Raw genomic sequence first — 24,394 nt, forward strand, 5'->3', positions numbered from 1 at the left:
CCTCAGCTAATTCTACCCTGGAGCTCCAAAAGTATAACATCTGGGTAGAGCAGCGTTTATGTCGGAAAACAGACCAGGTATCTGCGTCCATGTTCCTCTCCTGCAAGAATATGAAGACTATACACCGTCGATAGTCCCAGTATCTCCCTTTGTGTTTATAGGTGGTTCTACAGTAAAGGTCACATCAGAAAAGTTGCAATAGTGTTATATTCATTTTATTATGTTGTATTGTGTTTGTTATGTCAAGCTATGTTTATGATGTGCCTTTGTGTTTTTTAAATTCTTTCATTTCATTTTCGTTTATTTAAATATTATTTCATTTTGTTATGTTCTGCTGTGTTATGTTATGTCTCGTTATGTCCATTTATGTTAGTTATGTGTTTATTCTGATTTAGTTTGTTCTACTTCACTTAATCTTTATTTTATTTTTCCTTTTTTTTATTTTCTTTTATTTGAGCTTCGATTTCATCTTTTCGTTTTTATTTTAATTCAATTTAATTTAAATGTTTTCAATTTTATTATGTTATGCTATACCGTGTTATGTCAAGCTATGTTGGTCTTGTGTTTATGTTGGTTTAGTTTGTTCTACTTTATTTTATTTATTTTAATCGAATTTAACTTATTTTGTTTAAGTTTTATTTCATTCTATTATCCTGCGTTATGCTATGCTATGTTATGTTGAGTTATGTATTTGCTTTTATTTATTTTTTATTTTGTATTCTTTTATTTTCTTTTCTTTTATTTGAATTTTTCATCTTATTTTATTCTTATTTATCTTATACTTTATTATTTATTTTAATTCAAATTAATTTATTTTATATTATTTTATTATGTTGTGTTATGCTATGCTATGTTATGTTGAGTTATGAATTTGTTTTTATTTAATTTTTATTTTGCTTCAATTTAATTTAATTGATTTCCTTTTATTATGTTTGCTCCGTCAAGCTATGTTTGTTATGTTTTTTATGTTCTTTGATTTTATTTTCTTTTTTTAATTTTATTTAATTTTATTGTGTTATGTTTGCTATGGGGTATAGAAGTTAATAAAGACAAAACTATACAAGTTATATATACAAACAAAAAGACATCAAAATAAAATCTAAGCTTAAAAAACAACAAAATAAAAATCTGCCCAGCAGCAAAATATCTTGGAATAACTATTGACGAAAAACTAACATGGAAGCAGCATATCATTAACAAAAGAAATCAAATCAAGAATAAGTACCGGCAATTAAGTTGGCGGCCGCCGTAACCGAATGGGTTGGTGCGTGATTACCATTCGGAGTTCACAGAGAGGTCGTTGGTTCGAATCTCGGTGAAAGCAAAATTAATAAAAACATTTTCCTAATAGCGGTCGCCCTTCGGCAGGCAATGGCAAACCTCCGAGTGTATTTCTGCCATGGAAAAGCTCCTCATAAAAATATCTGCCGTTCCGAGTCGGCTTGAAACTGCAGGTCCCTCCATTTGTGGAACAACATCAAGACGCACACCACAAATAGGAGGAGGAGCTCGGCCAAACACCTAACAGAAGTGTGCGCGCCAATTATTTATTTTTTTTTTTTAATTAAGTTGGCTAATCGGACGAGCATCAAAACTATCACTGTATAATAAGGTGACTATATACAAAACAATTATTACTCCTATCTGGAAATACGGAATAGAAATATGGGGAATGGCTAAAAACACAAATATTCAGCTCATACAGCGAACACAATCCAAAATATTACGAAATATAACAAATGCTGGTTGGCTTATTTCCAATGAAGCCATACATCGTGACTTAAACGTAGACACTATCCAAGAAACAATCACAAAATGTAGCACTAAGCATATACAGCGACTGTCAGTCCACCAAAACGAAGAAATGCGTAAAATAGCAACGGCAGAAAATATCAAACGAAGATTAAAGCGACTCACACCGACTGATCTAACTATACGATGTACAGTGTAATCACAAAAACAATAATAATAATAACAGATTCTTCTTACATTGGTAAAAGAACATAATAGACCCTAATTCGTCCCCTTAGTATTAAAATAGCCTATACATTTTTTGATGTTTTGAGAAAATGAATTTCAAACTTTTTGTCGAAAGTAGCTCTCACTCAAATCTCGTTATGTCTGTAAATATTTATTATTTTTTGACTGACGTTTTGACCCACTTTGTGGAACTAGAATTTAACAAAATTTTGACCACATATAAAATCGACGATGGAGAATCCAAAAATTCAATAAAAAAATAATAGCCTATGAGCACATAGGCTATTGTTATACTAAGGGGACGAATTGTACAAAAATTACATATTGTTAATATATAACAGACTGTAATAAATAAAGGGGAAATATAAAAAAAAAAAATGTTTGCTATGTTTCCTGTTTTTTAATTTTACTTCATTTTATTGTGTTGTATTGTGTTATATTTACTATGTAAAGCTATGTTTGTTATGTGCTACAGTTTTCCTTTGAATTCTTTAATGTTTTTCTTTTTTTTTAGTTTTATTTCATTTTATTATGTTCTGTTATGTTTGTTATGTCAAGCTATGTTTGTTATGCGCTATTGTATTGTTTTATATTCTTTGATTTTATTTTCTTTTATTTAAATTTTATTGAATTATGTTTTTATGCGTTATTTTATTTTATTTTATACTTTTATTCCCCCTTTTTCTTAATTGAAAATTTCAAATTGTAAATAAAACTGGCACAATTTTCCACCAATCATGCTAATATATTTTTACCAACTTGCAATAAAAAATGTTGCTTCTAGAGAGTACTTGTAAAGTAAATTTTGCAGATACTCAATTTTTTCTTTGCACTAAAAGGGTTTTGAATACACACGAATTTATTCTCAATATATAAAAAATCTGATGCTCCAACAATTAAAAATTATTTCAACAAATTCACAAGTACTTCAAGTTTCGAATTTATTTAATTCTTGTAAATAAGTTTGTGTATATTTTATATCAACTGTAAGTAAATGCACTGCTTATGCAGATTCTTATTCATTTTTTTATTTTTGCAGTTATTTAAGTATTTCAAAATCCAAAATGAATTTACTTAAATTTCATAAATATTTCGACTATTCTTTTCGTTTTCGCAAATTTTTCACCTGTTACGTGTTTCAAGTACTTTTTTTCATAAAATTCAGTTTTCCGCATTTATTTACAAGTCGTTTGTTTACTGAATATTATTAAATACATACACATACGTAGGTGCTCGTACCATTCCATTTTTTTTTTAATTACTCCATTAATAGTCGTATTTAGAAATTTAATATTTAAATGCTTCGTGGTAGTGTCAAGTGATACGAACAATTGCGTGAACTCTTTTTTTCAGTGTAGTGCACTTTTTACAGAACTTGCCTTATATGTTTTTATGTGTGTAGCTTATACTCGTGTTCCATATGTAGACTATAAACTATGTATATGCAGCGTACATATCGCCAATGTATCAGCCATATGAGTGATTTCCTTTATTTCCATGTACTTTGAGTAGCTACAATAAAATGCGATAGTTGCATAATATTTAAATTATAAATTATATAATTAATTTTCTTATTGCTTTTTATTTTGTAAACGATGTTGTTTTTTGTTCCCTCTTTTAGTTTGTTAAATTCTACACTTAATACATTTTCTATTGATTTTGAGTAAATGTTAACTGAGTATATGAATATTTACAGAATTTTTTATTTATTTTAAAATAGCCTTCGTGAACTATTTCTGGGAAAGGACTAATTAAAAAAAAAACATTAATTATATATTTCTATACACTTATTAACCTCAGCCTACAGTCTGGTAGGTGTGTGTCTATGCTAATTGCGCTAAGGTGAGTGAGAGTGGGCTTCACTGAACACTCAAGGTGAAGTCCAAAATAAAAATATTTTTGATGGCGCCATCTTTTTAATGAGTTAGTGCGTTGGAAGTTACATCGCTAGCTGACTTCCAGTGAAAGCTTGGTGACATTCGGTTATGTGGAAGCGAAGTTATTGCGTCTAAAGTGTAAGTAAGTTTGAGGCATCGGTACAAAAATGAGTTTCGAACAAAGAACTAATATCAAATTGTGTTTTAAAATCGGTAAAACATTTACCGAAACATTTGAATTCATGAAAAAAGTTTATAGCGATGATTGTCTATCTCGAGCCAGAGTTCATGAGTGGTTAACACGTTTCAAAGAGGGTTGTGAGGACATAAATGACAATGAACCGCCCAAAATCAGTAATCACCGAAAACTCCACTGAAATTGTTCCTAAATTTAAAATTTATCAAAAATGAATCGAAATCATTATTTAAATTCATGGAATCGGAGTTGAATATCTCCAGAACATCGATTTATCGCATTTTAACTAATCGTTTGGGTTTACGAAAGGTCTGTTCACGTTTCATTCCGCACAAGTTAACTGATTGCCCAAAATTACTCAGAATTCAACATTCAAAAGACCTCATTAAAGAGGCGAGAAAATACGAGAACTTCCTTTACAACATTGTAACTGGTGATGAAACGTGATGTTTCCAATATGAACCTGAATCACAGTGCCGAAGGGAAGGCCCCAGACGAGTCACCACCTAAAAGATCGCGTTTGGATAAGTCAAAAATCAAGTCGATGCTCATTTGTTTTTACGATTCCAAGGGAATTGTCCACCAGGAGTTCGTGCCAACGGGCCAAACCGTCAATGCAATTTTCTATCTTGACGCTTTGAAGCGTTTGTTGCATCGCATTCGTTGTTTTCGCCCTGAAGGAAGCGCGAAGGAGTAAGCTGTCGCTTATTGCATGATAATGCACCATCTTATCGATCTGCTCTTGTGACTGATTTTTTGACTAGAAATCGCATTTTAACCATCAATCACTCACCGTATTCGCCTGATATGGCTCCTTGTGACGTCTACCTAATCTCAATATTCTAATCGGTGGAATTATCCATCATTATCATAGAAAAATTCACAAAATATTCTGGTCAAATATCATTTCGAATGCTGATTTATGGGCCACAACCCAGCAGAAGCCAATACTATTAGAGATCCGAAAGGAAAGTGGGTCTGGATTGGCCATGTTCTACCCAAAGGAAATGGTGACTTAACAAAGGCCACCATTTACTGAAACCCCCAAAGAAGCCGCTGGCGTGGAGGACCAGCGAGCACCTGAATATTACTACTGGAGTCAGAAACTCGCGCCATGCAGGTTAGTTGGAATGAAGTTAAGAGATTTGCGGAAACCAGACCCGAATGGAAGAAATTCGTTGTGGCCCTATGTTCCACACCGGAACTCTAGGAATTTATGATGGTGATGATCATAGTATAATTTGGTTATACCTGAGTAGTGGTGGTATTAACCGATTTTTACCCAGCGACTACAAAATCATGCAACATACATAGTCAGACCCACAGGCCGGGAACTTTTTTGTGTGTCTGCGTAAACTGATCAGGTGATGAGTGGCTTCTAAATTTAAACTTCGCAGCTTATCCATTAAGAAAAATTTAACGTGAGGTCACACGCAATAAAAAGTAATATTTGTAGCAAAATAGCTTTTCATTTGTGCAACGCGATAAGGCACCGTCTTAAAATGCATTAATTGCACGTGACCCATCGGAACATTTTTAATTTTTGCAAATGGCGTCCTTTTTTTTTTTTGTTTTGGTGATTAGGCTTCAAAATGTCTTCGCACTTACAGTGACCGTCGTCTACTGCGTTGAGCATTACGACCAATAAAACCACCCCCTCCTCCCTTTTTCCGGGAGACACCCTTCCCGGACTATGACAAATGGCGCCGTACCTCAATCATATTTGACATTTGAAAACGAGGCAGCTGTAGTATAAATGAAGATTTTCATCACTCAAAATAGTTTTATTTTTGGAAGTAAAAAAGTTATTCAAAAACACAATTGGATGACTAATTTTTCGCCATCTTGTTTATATATGTGGAACTACTACCAACGTATTTATCTAATTTTTTTCGTGTGTCTACTCTCTATTTACATTGAAAATGCCTCTCTGGACACAGGAAAGTACCTACTAAAAGCACTTTAAAGCGACTCGGTGTTTCGAGCTTCAGCTTCAATAATTACAACTGCGTTTGGTTGGATACGGTTGAGGTCAGTGGGCCGTCTGAAATCAGCAAAACACCTCTTCGTGCTGCCACCAGCAGCAGCATGAAATATTATATTTTCGTTGTTAGAGGGTTTGAGACATGGCTGAAACGAAAAAAATAGTCAAATGCAGCAGAAAGTTTAGTTCTAATTATTTAGAGGAAAAATTAAGACACAGGAAGAGTGGAGGAGAAGCTCAGCCGAGATCTATTAAGGTTCCTCACGTATTTTAAATTCAGTTAAGAAAAGACTTTCACACTTCGTACCTTCCTCAGGCCAAATAAATGTGTGTGAGAGAAAAAAAACGCGCAGTGGCCCGAGCAGGACCATTTTCTACTTCATTTGTGCTTCATACGCGCAAGTTTTCAAGCAATTTTTCCTTCCGTATGCAACGCATTCCAACACATTTTTTACCAGCGCACTCAAGTTTTTGCAAATTGCCCACAAGTTTGTATACAATTTTTCTGAAAAGACGATAGTTAATTTTTTCGTTAAATTGAAGCAGCTGCGTAAAGTTTTGAAAAGCAAAACTTTGAGTGGAGCAAGAATCAGCTTATTTTCTCGACTATGGCATTTATAAAATAACCTTTTATTACCTATTAAATTGCATGCAGCCTGCGCCACAGTTGTAAGTTCAAGTGTGAAAATTCATAGAAAATTTGAATGTGTAAACGCTCAGTTTGTTAGTTAGTGTTTGGGTTTAGTAACTCCAAAAAGTAGTGCCAAGGATGCAGCGCTAGTTTGATGTCAATGCTATAATGATAATTTTCGCAGGATCTCGCAGGTTCGAATCTCGGTAAAAGATCAGAAAATGCATAAATGTTTTTTCTAATAGCGGTCGCCTCTCGGCAGGCAATGGCAAACCTCAGAGAGTATTACTGCCATGAAAAGGCTTGCCATAAAAAATATCTGCCGTTCGGAGTCGGCTTGAAACTGTAGGTACCCCATTTGTGGAACAACATCAAGACGCACACCACACATAGAAGAAGGAGCTCGGCCAAACACCCAAAAAAGGGTGTGCCAATAAAAATCTAATAAATAGAAAATAAAATCTGCTATGTGTATAAATCAGTAAATAATTTTATAGGGAAATCTTTTTCTTTTTCTGAGTTTGGGTGTGTTTTAATGTGTATGGAAATATTTTTCTGGTACTCATATGACTTTTTTGGGTCTCTTTTAATGGGTGTTAGTTTGATTTTAACTAATTGGCTAAGACTTTTTTATATTATATTATATAAAAATCTATGTGTGTATGTGTATTTGCTTCAGTCCTATGCAGAGTGCTTAGTATTTAGCTGATTATAAATATTTATATATAGTTTTTTACTTTTACTCTAGATATTTCTTTTTGTTCTAATATTCAAGCACCAATTTGTTTATTCATTTAAACCTACAAGTAAACTTATAACCGAGCTTTTTTGAATGCATTTATTTGCTACTTATTTTTTTATTTATTTTTTGTTTTGTGGTGTTAACTTATTTTTACAGGCTTAAATTTAATTTTATTTTTTTTTATTGTTTTTTTTTATTTCTTTTCTATTTTATTATTTATTTCATACCTTTTATTAACAAAATTGTTATGTTAAAATTTTGCTAGCTAATTTGTTTTAATTAAAATTAATCATTTATTTATTTACTTATTTTTTATTTATTTTATTACTTTATTTAATTTTGTTTTTTTTTAATTTTTATTATTTTTTTTACTTGTGTTTTTGCTCAATATTAAATATTTAAAACAACAAAAATTAGCCTTGTTGTTGGCCAATTTCTTTGCTTGCATATTTTCGTAATTGTTTTTTTTATTCTTATATTAATTTTCCACAACTTTTTTACATACATGGAAATACTTTTATTTCCAGTTAAAATAAAGAATATATTCTTATAGCATTTTTTATACATTTTATTATTAACTTCAATAACATTTGACGCACTTTTTGGTGGTTCTGCAGTACTTTTATAGTAAGAAAATGTATTTAATACAAAACCCAAAACAGAAAAAAAAAAATATTTAAAAATCACTTATTAAGTTCAAGAAACTTTAAATTTGCTGTTACTTCAAAAATGACTTCGTACTTAAGCTAAACATAAATCCTATATTATAGCATCCTTTACTACAGTAATTTTTGTTCAATGTACTTAGCGCTCAAGCGCCATTAGTGGGTTCTTGTCTATGCTAATACGTGAAACAGGAACTTAAACGTTTTTTGTTTTATTTTTTCAGAGCGTGAGAGAGTGTTGGAGTAGTAGGAAGAGAAGTTGAGAGTTTGAGAAAATTTGTTCGCCGCATTTTTAAACCAAATCTTTTCAACTACCATTTTCTAACCTGCAAGGAACTTAAAAGTTTACAAGTAAAAAAAAACAGAGTTAACACTTAACGAATAGCTTAAATTTAGTAAATATCTAGACAGAAAAGTATGCTATTGACTTACTTACAATACTTGATTTTATTAACCTCTGAATTATGCTAAATTTTTTATTATTATTTTAACGCAAATTTTTTATTATTTTATTGCAAATTTTTGTTCAGCAACTGCGTTTATTACTACTCTCATACAATATTTTATGTACAAATATATTTATAAATTGTTATTTATATACAAATTTGTCTGACACTTTTCATTAGTGCCTCGTTTTTTCTTCATTCGTAATTCATATTTAGTAAATATCTCGAATTACTTTATTAAATTCAACTTTTTCATCATCACTTATTCTCAGTGTATTTTATTATAATTCTTACAGTATTGAAATTTTTTATTTCTTTTTTTTTTTTGTTTTTGTTTTGTTTGGTGCTTGTATTTAAAAACTTGTCAAGGCATTTATATATCAGACTCTTGCTTTTACTGTGTTCTTATACCTACATAAACTATATATTTTATGTTATATTTACTGACGTAGATCTGGCTTAACTTTCTACCTTAATCCCTAAATTCTGACTAATACTAAAATTTTATTTTACTTGCATTTTATTTCATTCTATTATTTGCTAATTACGTGCTTGCATTCAGCTTTGAAAAAAAAAAATATATATATACAATATATAGAAATTAAATATTCAATGTAAGGCGGTGGTAACTATTGTGATTTTGTGTCCAATGCATTTACTATGGGTTGCTGTCTGTGCTAAGTTAGTGTAGACTTGTGTAATATGAGGAGAGTGAAAGAGGAATGAGAGAGAAAAGTTTTGCGCTAGTGTCTCAATGTTGATAATGAAGTATGAGCAAAAAATGATAAAAAATACTGAAAATAACATTTGAAGTAATGAAGAAGCAATTTTTAAAATAAAATATAAAAAAAATACGGGATAGAGAAAAAAAAATATTTTTCTGCCTGCATGAGCCATCTGATCCTCGAAACTAATGCACCGAATTTAATAGAACTCTCACTGGTACCAAAAAAGGCAGCAAAAGAGCAGCTCATAAATTATTGTTTATTTAAAATATATAGATGTTGATGTTCATAGACTTTGTATATTTAAATAAATAAATATTAATAATGAAGTGTGAGCAAAAAATACCCCTCAAGGTGTATTTACTTGAAAATTCCTGGAATAGAACTGAGAACTAAAACATAACTAGAAAGAACTGAACTGAACTGCTAGAAATAACAATTGAAGTAACGAAGAAGCCACTTTTCTAAAAAAAATATGAGGAAAAATACGGAATAGAGGAAACAAATATTTGCCTGCCTGTATAAGCCTACGAATGAACCGAATATAACACAAATTTCACTGGATCTTCTATGCATCTTATAAACTATTGTTTTTGTAAAATATAAGAAATAAAATAATAAAATATAAATCTTTTAGTGGAGCAAAAAAAAAAAACAATAAAAATTTTAATGCAATTTTTAATAACTTTTTTTGCAATTTATTTCATAAATATTATAATATTTTTTTTAAGTTAGTTTGGAAATCATTTAATCAAAACTAGAGTATCAATTGGCCTTTCAAGAAAATAATTTTTGAAAATTATTTCATAAAAAATATAATATTCATGGAATTTTTATTCATTTTTTCGTAAAGCATTTCATAAAAAATATAATAGTAGTAGACTTTTTTAAAAAAAATTTTTGGAAATTATTTCACGTAAAAATTTTAAAATTTTTTTTCAGATATCATATCATGAAAAAATTTTTAAAATTTTTTTCAGAAATTCTTTCATTAAACATATAGAAATGATGTACTTTTTAATAAATTTTGTTTGGAAATCATTTCATAAAAATGTAATATTAATGGAAATTTTTAATAAAAGTTTTTGCAATAAATTTCAAAAAAATTATAATGCTAATTGTTTTTTTTTTGTTTTTGGTTGAAAAATCATTTCATAAAACATATTGAATTAATGGACTTTTTTATAAAAGCTTTTTTGGAACCAATTTAATAAAAAATATAATACTAATGTACCTTTCAGTACAATTTTCGATGGAAATCATTTCTTAAAAAATAAAGTGTTAGTGAGCATTTTAATAAATTTTTTTTGGTAATCTTTTCATAAAATATTTAAAATTGACGTACTTTCCAAAAACAATTTTTGGAAATAATTCCATAAGTATTAAAATACTAATGAACTTTTCTGGAATTCATTCCCTATTATTTCGTTTCCAATAAAAAGCACACAACTCAGCAGAAAAGTTTACAGGCATTTGAAGCTCAGACAATGTTTGATGGTAATTATGTGAAATATTTTTTTTTTTATGAAATGAAAATTTCTAAAAAAAAATTTTGTCTGGCTAAAAATTTCATGCATAAAAAATATAATTCCTGTATTTAAAAATTTTACTAATTAATCAATAAATAATGAATAAAAACAAAAATACCTTTACCTACTAACTTTTATGAGTTTATTGTAATTGTTTTAAATCATTACAAATTTTTAATTTTTTAATTAATTAATTAATAACCAATGAATAAAAAAGAAAACATATAAGATTTTATTGCCGTTTTATAATTCAGTATTAAGTTTTGAACATATTTTTTCGCATTACTATAATATAATTTATAAATTTATATTTGAGCTATTTTTTTTTAAATTTACGAATCTTAAAAAACATTAGTTGAAAGTTGAGATTATTGGAAGAAAATAAAATAAACAATTATTTATCGTAAAATTAAAGATAAAAAATGTTGAGGCAGGTGGACTCAGTGAAATACTAAGAGTATGTGAAAGAGGGGAAATATGCTCAATAGTTCGCAGTGCCAAATAATATATTAATAATAATAATAAACTCATAATAATAATAATAATAAAATTGTTTGGTAAAATTTAAAGTTACTGAAGAAAAAAAAATTATTTAAAATAAAAAAAAAATGTTTTTTAAAATTGCAATTGGTAATAATAATTATTTTGTAATTTGTTCTAATAATAAAATTTCTGAAGGAAAAACCTACTCTTGGAAGAAGAAACAAAAAACAAAATATATTATTTAAAATAAAATATAGAATATAAAATAATATGTTATTTAAAATTACAATTAGCAAAAATAAGGCTTCTATACTTTTTTGAAAAAATAATAATAGTAAAAAAGAATATTAAAATTTCTAAAGAAAAAATGTGTTTTGAAGGAAAACAAAAAAAGTATTATTTAAAATAAAAAAAAAATGTTTTATTTAAAATAAAATAAAAATTTTATTTAAAATTACAATTGGCAAAAATAAGTATTTTATACTTTTTTGTAGTTTTAACCATAATAGATGGCAAGACCGATGACAGTTTTTTATTTCAAATATTTCTTTCCTTTATACTTCATGTAATTAAAAAAAAAAGAAAAAAAAGTTTATAAAAAATGTAAACATGAACATTTGTATTAACATTTTTTATTAAAATAAAAATTTTTGAAATAAATGTTAACACTTTATCGACCGGTAGCCTATTAATCGGCTTTTGGTTATCGACGGTTTTTGTCAGTGGGTTGCTCTTTTTATAACTACGCAGCGCCAACGTCGTTAATTATTTGCAGCTTTGCACTGACCTCTCCTTGTATAAATAAATACAAAATAAAGTATAAATATCAATAAAATTCCATTACTTTAAAACAAAAGGAATAAGCACAACACAATGCATAGTGAAAATTTAGCCGGTACTTACTGAGTGGCAGCCTCAACCACAACCGGTCGATAAAGTGTTAATTTTCATAAAAATATTTTTTCTCAAAAATTAATTTACTAAAATTTACTTCATAAAAATCTAATTTATATTTATTAACATTTTTGTAATAACATAGGCTATTCAGTTTTTCCACTCAGTAATTCTATCGATGGGAGCACTAAAATACAAAATATGGCAATAGAAATACACGCTACTGAATTCCCTTTCTAGTTTATTAGTTTAATGAAAACACTGAATTCCTTCAATTCGTCTTTATTTAAATTCATATCAGAAAACTGAAAATATTTCCTAAGTAAAGCATATTCATACGGGATATGTCCAAATAAAAAGTTGCTGTCAACATGTCACAAACAATGTCAATACCAACATATTGCAGAATAATGCTGCTCTCAATATATCTCAATACAATATCAATAGCAATATGTTGAAGAACAATGTTGGCACCATCGCGCCAACAGCATCGCTTCTTGTGAATTCTGACTTCAGACACAAATACTGCGTAGCAATATGTTGCGCGACGAAATTGCTGGTTTCAAGTTTTCGGCAAATAATGCTGCAGGTGGATATAAAAAACCTGTCAAAGCTCTCTGTAGCGCAAGTGAAATTGAGAGAGTTGAACAACAATGCCAATATGTATATATGTATATGTATGCCGATCTCTTCCTACTGCTTGTAATTACGTGCTTGCAAGATACTTAGACACGAATCGCTGCCTATATTCAGGCGCCGTATTCAAGTAGTGCCACTGATATGCAACGCAAATCATTTTTGGAATATTTTGTATATTTCAGTTCGTTAAAAATTCTCAGTTCCAACTTAAAGCAATTGAAATGTTTCAATATTTTTTTGCTATTTTTATCATTGCTATTCAGTGCTACTAACAGATATTTGCCAGCGTGAAATTCTAGTGTCGGCTTATTAGACTCGCGATCAAATAAATTGAAATAATGGTGTTATAGGCACTTGAATTGCTTCAAGAGAGTTGCTTACTTTTACAGATTTAAAAGACGGCGCAAAATTTAAAATTTTTTTTTTAATATGATATTGGTTTTCATTTGCGTCTTTTGGTGTCATTGGTACCTTTTAATTTAGTCACCAGCGAAATAATCGAACTTTTTTTTTCCTTTTTTTTATGTTCAAATATTAAGAATCACAAATTCTCCTAAATTACAACTATTCCGCTGTACATACAGCTAAAGCTCCCAAAAAATAGGCCAATCAGTTGAGTCGTCAATTTCAAAAATAAAAACACACAGCAAATAAACTTTGTAAAAAGTACATTTATTATTTTTTCATTTCATTTTTTGTGGTGGTTGTTTTTGTTGTTTTGTAAAATTGTAAAAATTATGGAAAATAAAATACATACACACAAGAAGTTGAGGAAACATAATAATGATATTTAATAATAATTAGATTAACATTAAAAAATGTAGTAAAATCAAAAAATAAGCGACAAGAAGGAATGCCGAAGCATAAGTTACAATACAAAATTACGGATACTTCTCCCATCCTGCATTACAATGAAATAAAAACAAAAAAACAAAAACTAAATGGTAAAAGGAGAAAACAAACTCAACAAATTACTACAAATCATTATCAGCAAAAACACTCCTCATAAACTGCATTTCCTTTTAAACATAATTTTTTATATTTATTTATTCATTTATTTCCTTTTTTCAAATATAAACACGTACAACTACAACGATAGTTAATTAATATACTTAGTTTTTAATGCCAAAAAATCTAGTTCAGTTTTTTGTGTTAAAGTAAAATAGTTTAATAGTAGCTAAGTGCCGTTTGCTTTGGTGCTCTGTGTGGTAATGGGTAAAGGTGAAGGTGAAGGTGATGATGAAGACTCTAACTATTCTCTACGGACTAGTATGGAGAGTGGAGATGAACTTTGTTGTGGTTAGAAAATGAGCTCCCATAGAAGAGAGAAGAGAATGATTTGTTTCTTAAATAAGCAAATATCACCGAAGTGGTGGATATGGCCAGCAGTTCAAAGGTTGTGACATTGGATAATTGAGAGTATTTGAGCGCTGAGTGTATGGAAAGTTGAGAAGAGTTTAGCAAGTAGACTAATTTATATTTTATGTGGAATAAATAAAATATATAAATGGAATTGAAGATAGTTTTCGAAAATATACAATAACAAAAGCAACAAGAAGAAAACTAGCGAGTAGAGTAGGAAAGTAGCGTGCGCGAGGCATAGTTTGATAGACAGACTTTGATGAATGGATGGTAAGAGTTTATAGTTCGAAAATGTAGCAAAATATGAATTAAGCCATTTTATGAGCTTCAAAGAGCAAACAAATTTTTGGAAATTGTTAAGAAATACGAAATGTTTTTTTTTTAGATAAAGTAGAGTTAATTTGGATTTTAAAGCGAAAAAAACTTTGTTAATGCTACTTAATTTGAAAAAACAAAAAAAACCAAAAAATATTTACGGAAAAGTGGATTAATTTTGAGAGAAAAGTAACTTATTTTGTATTTTAGAGTGACAATAAATTTTTAGAACTTGTTAAGAAAATTAATTTTTTTATGGAAATGTGAAGAATATTTTTTGATTTTAGAGTGAAGAAATATGTATAGCAAATATTTATATTTAAAATTCGTGCTGGGGAAATGAATGAATTTGTTGAGGCTTATAGTCAAAATAAATTTTTAGAAGCCGTTAAGAAGTTTACATTTTTTTCGTTATAGAAAAGCGACGTAATTTAGATTTTTGGAGTGAAAATAAATTTTTGAATTTGTTAAGACGAAAATTTTTTTATGGAAAAGTGAAGAATATTCATGGATTTCAGAGTGAGCATTAATGTATAGAAGATATTTAGATTTACTATTCATTTCAAGAAATAGAAAAATATATTGGGATTCGGAGTGGAAAAAAAATTTAGGAATTTGTTAAGATGCAATTTTTATGAAAAGAAAAGTCAAAAATATTTTTGAATTTTAGAGCAAAAATAAATTTTTACTATTCATTTCAAGAAATAGAAAAATATATTGGCATTCGTAAAGGAAAACAATTTTTAAAATTTTGGTTAAGATGATTTTTTGATTTTTAAGAAAAGTCAAAAATATTTTTCAGTTCTAGAGTGAAAATAAATTTTTTGTTATTAATTTCAAGAAATAGAAAAATATATTGGGATTCGGAGTGGAACAAACTTTTTAGAATTTGTTGAGATGAAATTTTTTCTAAAGAAAAATGAAAAATATTTTTCAATTAGAGCGAAAATAAATTTTTAGAAGTTGTCGAAAAGTGTACATTTTTTTCATAGAAAAGTAACTTAATTTTGAGTTTTAGAATGTAAATAAATTTTTAGAATTTCTCAAGAAGATGAATATTTTTTTTATCGAAATTTGAAGATTATTTTTGGATTTTACGAAATTAATGGGCCTAATCGCGCTTAGAGTCAAAATAAATTATTGGAAACTTTTAAGAAATTTAAAGAAACTTTTATAGAAAAGTGGCATATTTCGAATTTTAGAATGCAAAAAATTAGTTTTCTTTTTTTGTTTTTGTTAAGAAGAAAATTTTTTGATTAAAAATTGACATATTTCGAACATTAGTGTGAAAATAAATTTTTTAGAATTTGCTAGCAAAATGAAAATTTTTTTTATGGAAAAGTGAGGAAATTATTTGGATTTTAGAGTGAAAAGAAATTTATAGAAAATGAAAGTAGTAAAGCTTATATGTGGTTAAGAAACGGTTAAGGCTTTTGCAGTTTTTGGTACTTAAAAACTCAAAAAGAGCATATGTAAGGTATTACAGCTCTAATGGGTTCAAAAACTTCCGGAAAGCAGTGAGAGCTCTACAACATGAAAAGTTCCCCAAGAGGCTGGAATGAAGAAATATCTTATTGAAAAATAGTCCAAAGGAATCAAAATCAAAGTAAACGATTTTTTTTTAATTTGCAGTGCGGAAAGAGGCCAAAAAAGGCCGTTAAAAGGTAAAGAAAAGCTGCAAGTATCGGTAGTTTTTTTGGTACTTTACAGCTCACAATCACCACATGTATGATAAAACAGCTCGCTAGTTTCTTGGCACAAATTTCAGTTATTTTAAAACACAATGGAGAAGAAGGCTTAAGTGCAAAAAGCCACAAAATCTGGTCAATTAAAAAAAAAATAAAAAAAAATTTTATTTGTTTCCATAATATTTAAGTAGAGTATCCGAATACTACAAAAATTTGTTTTATGTAAACTAGTAACCAGTCACCTTGAAAACTCAATAAAAAAATTAAAAAAAATAAAACTCAAAGTCTCGAAACCACATGAAAGTCTATGAAAGCTAAAAGGCTTGAAGTGAAATATAAATAAATTTATTAACAGCTCGCTAGTTGATAGATGTTTAAGGGCAGTACAGACTGAATTATGTTAAATTGGATTATATTAAATCTAAAAAGTTCCAAAGCACCCGAAAGTCTAGTGAAAGCTCAAAGACTGCAATAGTACTATTCGTGTGAAAGCGCCAAAAGCTCGCTAGTTTATAGGCATTTACAAGCAGTACAGTTTGAATCAGCTTAAAGCGCTAAGTCTTCAAAAGTACCATATGAAGGCGCCAAAAGCGCGCTCGTTTATAGGAATTTGAGGGTGGAACCTAAGAGCACACAGGGGCAGTTATGCACTTGCTGCGATAGATAGGAAAGTTTGGTTGCTAGAAAAGCACGATTCAAGGGGATAAACAGAAAAAAAGACACTTAGGACAATCGCCTACTGCAGATATGTATGTAAGCACGTACAGACTACAGGTGTGAGGAGTAAGCAGTTATATTTGTGTGTACGTATAGGAAACTGATAGTGACACAAAAACGCTAGTATGCAATTTTGTTTTTTAATAAATGTATGTATGGGTGTATTTAGTATGCTTGCATGTATATATGTATGTAAGTAATGACAGACATTTAAACAATTGAGGAATCGAAAAAAAGCCTATAATATTAATAATTAATTATTACATAAAAACACAAACTAAAGCAAACACTTAACAGACTACAACACTTTACACAGAATACAACATAGGCGGCATTTCATCAGCTTAAATTTGTTACGCTTACACTTAATCGAAGGTAAATGGTAATTATACTTATATATATAGGTATATATATATCTATGTATACATGTATGTGTGTGTTTGTTTATAGTATAACATGTTCATATGTATGTATGGATGTATGTATGCTAACATTCACAATTACGCGCTAGTGTAAATATGTAAAACTAATATTACAAAAAAAAAACAAAAAATCAAAGTGTGTATGTAAATGTACTATGCTTTCTATGCGTGTATATGTATAGGATGCATATGTATGTATGCACATAATTTATTTCACATTTATAGATATTTATTTATTTACTCTTTTACTCATTAACTCACTTCTTAGCAAATTATGCTTGCTTGTGTGCACTAACACACATGCAATTGTAGGTGTTTTTGCTTTTGTTTTCCTCTACAAACTAATTTCAGTTATAAGCTAGTCAGTATGTATGTATGTATGTATGTAATTAGGTATGCAGGTTCACTTAATGGTATATGCGCTCATTGCATGGATGCTTACATGTACTTGTATATGTATATATATATATGTATGTATGTATGTGTGTCAGCTATTTACACTAAATGCGTAAGTATATGGGTATATGAATGCACACACACATATATATGCGTGTTGGTGTATAAGTGTATGCATGTATGTGTGTGTGTGTGTGTGTGCAATTAGTAAATACGATCAAACGCGCTTAAACTAAATTCCATGATCAATTACGAGTAATGAAGTATGCGTATGTATGCGTATGTATGCGTATGCATGTGTGTGTTTGTGTGTGTATTAGCTATACAGTTACAATTGGCATATACACAGCTACATACATACATTTGTATAGCGGTAAATATAGCATATATATATGCTTTTGTATACACACACTTATGTACACATACATACATATATATATGTATCTATGCATGTATGTGCATGCAACGAATGGCATGTGTATGTATACGTTATAGGCATGTGGGCGTGGTTTAGCTGGTTTTCGCTTACTGCGCTGCTCCTTCTACTCCCCTTAATGATAGAGAAAACAAAACAAAAAAATAAAACAAAAAGAAAAAACGCTCCATAAGTATTGTACAAATGCTTAGTTTACAACTACAACTTTGCTTAGTAATTTATTTTCCTCTTCATAATTTTTTGTTTTTTTTTCATATATATTTATTATAGTATTTACTATGTATATGGGTATGTATATATGGGTGTAATGCTTACTGGCTAAGATCTACGCTTGCTCCTCACATACATACAAATAACATATACATATGTAAAACATAACATGTACAGTACTTAATTGCATACACTTTGCTTGCAGTTTATAATTGTTTTTGTTTTTTTACTTTTAATAAATTTTTGTAATAATTTGTTTTTCTTGCGACTTTTAAGCATAAAACATTATCATACATACAATTTTTTGTTTATAATTTTTAAATATTTTTATTTGTTTATTGCAAATTTTTTTTCTGCTTATACATTTTTTGTTGCTTAATTTAACTGCTTTTAATTACACTTTTTTACTTACAATATTTTCTTACAATTTTTTTCTTAAATTTTTTTCTTAAATTTTTTTCTTAAATTTTTTCTTAAATTTTTTCACTCACAAATTTTCAATATTAGAATATTTTTATTTTTATTTTTTACGCATAATTTTTAATTCACATTTTTTTACTCATAACACTTTATACACAATTTTTTACTTACAATTTTTACCTAACAAATTTTAAGCTAATTAAATTTTAATTATAATTTTTTTCTCATAATTTTCACTTATAATATTTTTCTTAAAATTTTGCATAACTTCCAATGCACATTTTTTCCACATAGCTGTATGCATGCATGTATGAATATAATTACTTTTTTCACATATTTCAAGTACGTTTCTTACGCGTTTTTCTAGTTTGCTACTACATTTAAATATTTGCATTTTCTCTAAAATTTTTTTTTTCTTATACTCTAACTCCGCTTTTGCAACAAAATTTCTTAATTAATTTTTTAATTTATAGTACTTAACAACATTTTTAACTTATTTTATAACTTTTAAAACTAAATTCGCATAATTTGCTTGCTGCACTTACGACGCTTTGTTTGCTTTCTTAATTTCTGTTATATATTTCTTTAATATTTCTAGTTTTCAACTAATCCAAGTGGAAATCGTTTAAAAATTCTCATAACCTTCGTCAAATTTTTTATGATTTTTTTACATTTTAAAATTTTTCAAATTTTTCTGAATAATTTTCTTCTACGATTTCCACTATTCCTTCATGCATCTCCACTTATTTGCTCAAATACTTCTAGAATTACATATATATCTGTATGTATATATAACTATATTTTTTATTTAGTATAAAAATTACGCGCTAATTTATTTTTTTATTTAACATTAAAAAGTCCATCTGTCCAACACCACAAAGCCTTTTAGGCAGCTTGGCCGCAGCATTGAGGCTGGCAGCTGCCATGACTTTGCGGCTTTTTGTTTTATACTTAAATATTAAATACAAGTAAAATAGAAGTTACACTGAAAAGTCCATACATTGTAAGTTTTGTAAAAAAAAGCATTATTATACTAAAAAAAGTCTGAAATTGCGTTAACGTGCCTGCTGGCGTAAAGGATTATGCGTAAGTAATTTTCAAAAACAAATAAAAATTTGTTACATTTAAAATAAGGAAAAAAATTATATTTACAAATTTTTAATTTTTTAAAAATGGTTAAATTTAACTGTTTTTCTTTTTAATTTAATTTAAATTTTTTTTAATAAACATTTTTTTTTGTTCTTGAAAAATACCTAAACACAGGCACACGTGAACTGCCCTCTTATTATTATTTTTATTTTTTACTTGATACAACAGCACAGGCTTAGGTGAAGACATGTGGGAAATGCGTGTGGAAAAGTTTAAGAAGATCTCTTTTGGCGTTTTAGGCTTTGAGCTATTGTAATTTCAATGGAGTTCGGAAACTAATTTTGAAATTTTGAATAAATAAAAGATCTCGAAAGTTCCCTAATTTTTAACGGCTTAGGTTGCTTATGAAATCTGCAGACGAAATTTTGAGGAAATATCGATGGCGTTCGGAAACTTATTTTGAAAGCTGGTAGTTGGAATAACTAGAAAGCCTTGATAAATCCCTAATTTTTGGCGACTTAAGTGGTTTTTGAAATTTGCAAATGAAAAAATTTCGACTCATGAAAATATGAATGACATTTTTACTTATTTCCAAAAAAAAAAATTAAAAAAAAAACAGATTCACGATTTAAGATTTTAATCTTTAACCATCATGAAAATTTGAGTACCACCTTTAATAATAAAAAAAAACGAATTTTAAATTTTAAAAATAAAACTTTTTACGGTTTAGAGCATAAAAGCAAAACATAAAACTTTATATGGAATATTGGTCAATCAAAAACTTTCGCAAAAATATTTTATTTAAAATTTGAAAAATTTAAATTTTTGATGTTTTGGAACGTAAATACAGAGAAAATTTTTGAAATTTTGAACAATAAGAGTTTTAACGATATCTTTGATAATTAATAAAAGATTTTATTTTAAATTTTAGTATTAAAATATTTGGCGTCTTGAAAATTTTAGTGACATTTTCAATAATTGAAAAAAAAAAATTAATAAAAATGATTTCAGTTTTTAAAATTCAACATTTTTCACGGCTTAGAGCATAAAAGGAAGACATAAAAATTTAAATAAAATTTTAGTTAACCCATTACAACATAGCGTTCGATATATCGGACATGAGTTAAATTAAATTTGTATCAAGCAAGTGTGATGTGGAGGTGACTTAAAGGTTGTAATCGAAAAAAAACTATTTCTTCAACAATGGCAACCCTTCATTTGTCGACCCCTCGTAAAAAGTTCCCGTTATTTTAAATTTTACAGTATGGCGGATTGCAAGCAGACTTTTTCGCGTAAAGGGTAAAATATTTTTTTAAATTTATTTGGTATATTTTTAGCAAACAATTTTAGTGACAAGTGGTTATTAGTGCATAAGTGTGTTAGTAAGCAAAACATAAAAAATTGTGAAGTTTGCTTCATTATCAAACAATTACTGTAGTATTTAGTTGTGGCGTCCGATATATCGAACCTTATGCATAGCAGGCTCTAAGTGGTTTGGTTTTTTGCGTTTTCCAGATTGACTGTAGGTGAAATTTCGAGCCTTTTGGAGAGCGATGATGGAAATATTAACAATGAAAATATTATTTACGTAGAGCCACCAATCGAACTTGAAGGCCAAGTCACAGATGAGGACAGTGATAAATCGGATGAAGAGCACGATGCTAATTTGAACCATTTAGGACGTAAGTTATTGCGAACTAAGTGCGAACTCCGTCGTTTTCATACAAATAGGGAATCTAATCAAGATCTGATAACAATGTAGTTACGGTCGCAACCAATTTCAAAAACATGACAATGACAACTGCCACGCGGTGGTCACACGTGAAAAAAGCAAAAATTGCACTCTCCCAACCGTCTTTAATTTCTAACTATAATAAGTGTATGGGTGGAGTGGATAAATGCGATCAGGCGATTGCAAATTTGCGTACAAGGATGCGGATAAGGAAATGGTGGTGGCCAATTTTTACCTATTTCGTTGATGTTTCCTGTAATAAGGGCTCTGAGTCCTTGTTTGCATTTAGGAGGTATGTGGAACTCTGCTTGTGACACACGGAACACCCCCCCATCAAGGACGAAAACCAGCTACACCATTGTCCACTACACGGTTTGATTGCCTCAACCATTGGATTGTTCCAATAAATTCCGAACGCCGTTGTGCAAATAAGTGTGGTGGGAAATCAAAATACAAATGCCAAAAATGTGAAGTAGGGCTCCATCCTAAGTGTTTCATGAAGTATCATGTAGAGCCCAATACTAAATATATTTTATATATTTTTTTATATTTCTTCATTTTCAGTAATATTTTAAATAAATTTATATAGAAGCATTCGGTTTTTTTTATTTCTCATGGGATAGCTTGAGGTGCCGGTATGCATAACGTTCGATAAATCGGACGGCCAACACGACGTTTACAACAAACTACAGACAAATGTGTAACTTTTCTTTCACCACTCGATTTATGTGATCTCCATAACCCGAAATTTTCACAGAAATTCATTATAAGTATAAGGACAAACTTTATGCAGTAATGGGTTAATTAAAACTAAATTAAAAAAAAAAATTAATTTTATATTTTTAAAATTCTTTTGGAACGTAAATACAGAGACAATTTTTGAAATTTTGAACAAGAGTTTTAATGACATTTTTAATAATTAACAAAAGACTGTATCTTAAATTTTAAAATTAAAATTTTGACAAATTAGAGCGTAAAGCAAGACACAAAAATTAAAATAAAAAATAGTTAATTAAACAAACAAAAAAATATTTTATTTTATATTAAAATTTTTAAAATTTAAATTTTTGGTGTTTTAAAACGTAAATACATAGAAAACATTTAAATTCTCAACTCATTACTGAAGCCACTTCAGTACTAAAGTTTAGAATTATTTTATTTGAAGCTTGGGAGAAAAATTAAATTTTAAACTAAAAATTTTTCTTAATATTTTTTATATATAAATTTTTGGCGGCTTACAGCTTAACGCTAAATGCAGTAAAATCTTTTCTGAAGCTTTGCTATTTGAAACTTTTACAGTCTGGTAAATGTAAAATTGATTAGTACAACCGGGCATCTGCGGGCGAGCTCAGGGGTAGAATAAAATTTTAAATAATTAGATACAAAACGAGAAATTGAAAAAGGATAAGAATTATACAAAAAATGTGTATACAAATTTAAAAAAAAATATAAAAAAAATTTCTAAATTAGGAAAAAAAAACTTTCAAAAAAGTAAAGAAAAAGTAAAAAAAATAAAAAAGCTTAAAATAACATTAAAAAAATTAAGTAAGTGCTCTTGTGGTAAAAAACAAGTTTACTGAATCGTGTAACGAAAAAAATATTATACTATAAAATAAAATAAAAATAATTAAACAAAACTGAAAAATAATAAAAAAAGTCTATGTAAATCATGCCAATATACTTATTATAATATATAACAAAACTAAAAATATAAAAAAACCTAAGCCTTCGCAAGCAATTTTGTGCAAAAACGTAATCATCGTCATAAATTCCTAGAGTTCCTGTGTGGACCGCAGGGCCACAAAAAATTAATAATCACCAAAAAAATTCAAAAGGTACGAGTTAAACAACAAAACAAAAAATTAAATGACAATATAGGTAAGTTAAAAATGGAGTTTTGGAGTAAAAAATGCGATTTGTAAAAGAACACAGAAAAATATAAATCGAAAGTAGTAAAAATAGTAAAAACGTATTACTTAAAAATTTGTATAAAATTCAAAAAAATGTATAAAAACTGTTTCTAAAAAATTACACAGGCAAAAATAAGTTTTAAAAATAAATAATAGAAATACAAATTTTAAAGTGGGTTAATGCAAACATAAAAAAAAATAAAAAATGTAAAATTTAATGAATTTAAATAAATATAAAAACAAAAAATTAAAAAAATTCAAAGTAAACGCACTGCCACTTGCGCACTGAAATTTTAAAATGGGGTTTTACCAAAAATAAAAAAAAAAACAATAAAATATAATACGAAAGGAAAAACAATATTGAATAGAAAACTTTTATAATATAAATTTTATTATTATTATATTAAAAAAAGTATTATATTAAAAAAAATTATTATATTAAAAATTCAAAAGGCACAAAATAAACTAACTAAAAATTTTAAAATAAAAAAAAAAAACAAAATGATGTGTTATTTATTTATCTTCCTAACTAAAAATTTAATAAAAATAAATGGGAAGGAGATGAATTTAAAAAATTGAATTTAAAAAACAATAGCAGTTAGCAATTTCAAAATGGGTTTTTGTAAAAAACTGAAAAACCAGAAAATGAGAAATTAATGATAGGAAAAATTTAAATATAATTCTTATAAAATTCAAAAGACACGAAATAAACTAAAAAAAGGTAAACTGAATGATAAAAACCAAAAAATTTTCAGACCATTTACTACAAAAAAATAAAGAAAACAAAATTTAGGAACAAAATTTTTCTAAAAAATTAAAACAGCACAAAATAAATTAAAAAAACTAAAAATAAGTGAATGAATGGAATCGAAATCAAATGGCGTAATATAAAAACAAGAAAAAACA

Source organism: Anastrepha ludens, chromosome 3 (genome assembly GCF_028408465.1).
Source record: "Anastrepha ludens isolate Willacy chromosome 3, idAnaLude1.1, whole genome shotgun sequence".
Taxonomy (NCBI): Eukaryota; Metazoa; Arthropoda; class Insecta; order Diptera; family Tephritidae; genus Anastrepha; species Anastrepha ludens.